Genomic DNA, 3,473 nt, shown 5'->3' on the forward strand with positions numbered 1-3,473 from the left:
TTCTGTAACACGACGCTTACCAATCACGTGTATTTATTCTGGTATTACTTTCTCTCTCTCTCTCTCTCTCTCTCTCTCTCTCTCTCTCTCTCTCTCTCTCTCTCTCTCTCTCTCTCTCTCTCTCTTAAACATTGCCGTGTCTTACCTCTCCTACTTTCAAAAGGTCATAGTAGAATTACCCACGATTTATGAAGCTATTTTCGTAATCTTAATGAGACCATAACAAGGTCTACTTACTATGAAGCAGAAAAAATACTTATGAAAACCCGACTAATCATCTCTGTGGCTTTGAAAATAGTCCTGACCAGGGAATATGGTGCTTGAGAAATGTAGACCTCTCTCTCTCTCTCTCTCTCTCTCTCTCTCTCTCTCTCTCTCTCTCTCTCTCTCTCTCTTCCCAAAGGCTGTAGTTGAAATTACAAGTGTTTTTAAGAGTGTTTTTTTTTATAATTCCAGTGACATATTAACAAGTTTTACATTATTAACAAATGAAACACTATTGAGAAACTGTCTAGTCTTCTCTGTGGCCTTTGAAAATAGCAACGATAACTGAATATAGGGTAGAATTTCTGATATACTCTCTCTCTCTCTCTCTCTCTCTCTCTCTCTCTCTCTCTCTCTCTCTCTCTCTCAGCATCATGACACCAGGAGATAAATTTTCTTTCCCCCTTTGATTTTTTTTTCCCTCTGAGGACATTAGGACACCCCAGGCACTTCATCAGCCAGTTTTTCAGCAGCAGAAGGTCGACGCGGCTAAATCAACGGTAATCTTGCGTCTTTTCATCAGGTTTCTATAGTTTGGTGGGCGGTGATGCTCAGTCTTCCTTTCACCTTCACCTCTCGTTGCCTTTAGTTTAGTCGCTTCTCTTGCTGGTGGAGTAAATGTTTTTGTTGTTGGTGGTGTTATTGATGTTGTTGTTGGTGGTGGTGGTGGTGCACATCCTACACATGCCCTACTAAATTCCTATCTCCCCACAGCTACACTTCAACACATCCTTCTCGAATCCAACAAAAAATAAAATCCTGCTTTCTAGAACTACACCTCCCAAACAAATCCTAGCAAATCTCAGCATCCTACAGAAACCTACGTACATTTCAACACATCCTTCACATATCCTACTCCTCCTACATTCATCCCAGCCAGACACTCCTGAAACACAATCCCCAGCAGGCCACAAGAAGCAGGACTGTCCCTTCGAGGCCTGAGCCACTAAAAGGTAGACCAGGGAGTGTAGGATCCCAGAGTGTGGCGTGTGTTTGTGTGTTTCTCAGGGGAATGGGACAAAGATGAGAGAGAGAGAGAGAGAGAGAGAGAGAGAGAGAGAGAGAGAGAGAGAGAGAGAGAGAGAGAGAGAGAGAGAGAGAGAGAGAGAGAGAGAGAGAGAGAGAGAGAGAGAGAGAGAAAGAAAGAAAGAAAGAAAGAAAGAAAGAAAGAAAGAAAGAAAGAAAGAGAGAGAGAGAGAGAGAGAGAGAGAGAGAGAGAGAGAGAGAGAGAGAGAGAGAGAGAGAGAGAGAGAGAGAGAGAGAGAGAGTAGAAGTAAAATGTCTTGGTTTGACGTGACTCTTGGGATGTGACAAGGATGAAAAATAAACATATAAACAAACAATAGTAAAAAGAAGTTAGATTGACGAAAACTAACACACACACACACACACACACACACACACACACACACACACACACACACACACACACACACACACACACCCAGGGCTTCAGTCTGAGTATTCCCTATAGTCCCCCATTCGTTACTCGCCAGGTAAGAAAGAAAATGGGATTGGGTAACTGCTTCGATTAGCCTTCATAAGCTTCTCATTGCACTCTTCTGCTGCCTTCTTCACATCGTCTTCCTATCCCTGGCCAGAGAGATAAAGGGGATAGCTCTCTCTCTCTCTCTCTCTCTCTCTCTCTCTCTCTCTCTCTCTCTCTCTCTCTCTCTCAGCCTTACCTATTTATAAACACTTACAACAACCCACTCTCTAAAAAAAGTTATCAAAAAGGCATAATAGCTTTACCGCAACGTTCTTTTAGCTTATTCATAGACCCGTAATCTCATCCCGCCACCACCACCACCACCACCACCACCACCACCACCACCAGCGTTCCTTTACCCTTCCTACCTTCATTCCCAATACACTATAGTCCCTTGCACCTCCTCTCTTCCCCCTCTCTCTCTCTTTCTCCCTTCCCAGTACATTCCCAGTCACGCTCTGAACCAATCCCCGGCTTTAATGGCTATGACGTCATTCTCCTCGACGCTGATTGGACGAGCCCCCACTGGCGTTACCAATATATTCAAGGGGGAGGAGGATAGTGTTTGAGGGGAAAGGGGTGAAGGAGGGTGAAAATTATATGGATGTAAAGGGAAGGAGGTGAGAAAAAAGAAAGGGAAAGAGGAGAGGAAGGATAAAGGATGATCAAGAGGAAGAGAGATGAGGAGGAAATGGATGAGGATGGAAAAGATGAAGGAACAGGGAATGGCAGACGTAGAAAAAGGAAAATGATAAAGATATAGAAAGAAAAAATGGATAATGAGGAGGAGAGAGGAGAGATGAGAAAAAAGATGTAGATGAGGATGGGATAACGAATAGAGAGAGAGGGAGGGAAATGAGAAGTAAAGAAATATGGATAAGAGGGAAAAAATAGAAAAAGTAACGATGCTTAAGGAAAGAGAGGAAACCCAAGAGGGAAAGGGAAGGGAAAATAGAGAAATGCGGGGAAGGAAGAAGGAAGGAGGAGACGGGGAGAGGGTAATCACTCGCAAAGCCCATTAAGTTATATTTTTCTTGCTATTTTTATCCCCCCCCCCATCCCCCGACCACACACCACAGTCTCAAGTGGAGTTTTAGAACCCATGCCTTCGTTTTCTTTCCTGTGGTTATTTTTCACTCATCGACATTTGATTGGGAAACTTAGCTAAAAAATATTGGATGGCTTGACAGATCGACTCAACGGATTGGTTTCTCATACTACTACTACTACTACTACTACTACTACTATTACTAATACTACTGTTACTACTACTACTACAACTACTACTACTACTACTCCTACTACTCCTACTACTACTACTGCTACTACTACTACTAATAATAATAATGTTGCTGCCACCACCAGCACCACTACTGCTACTACTACTACTACTGCCACTACTACCACCACTACCACTACTTTTGTTACTACAACCGTTACCACCACTGTTACCACCACCACCACCACCACCACCACCACCACCACCACTGCTGCCACTGCTGCTGCTGCTGCTGCCACCACCACCACCACCACCACCACTGCTGCCACTGCCACCACCACCACCACCACCACCACTTTGTCACCACAACCGTCACCACCACCATGCCACCACCACCACCACCACCACCACCACCACCACCACCACCACCACCACTGCCACCACTGCTGCCACCACCACCACCACCACCACCACCACCACCACCACCATGCTGCTGCTGCC

The sequence above is a fragment of the Portunus trituberculatus genome, chromosome 45 (assembly GCF_017591435.1).
Source record: "Portunus trituberculatus isolate SZX2019 chromosome 45, ASM1759143v1, whole genome shotgun sequence".
Lineage (NCBI taxonomy): Eukaryota > Metazoa > Arthropoda > Malacostraca > Decapoda > Portunidae > Portunus > Portunus trituberculatus.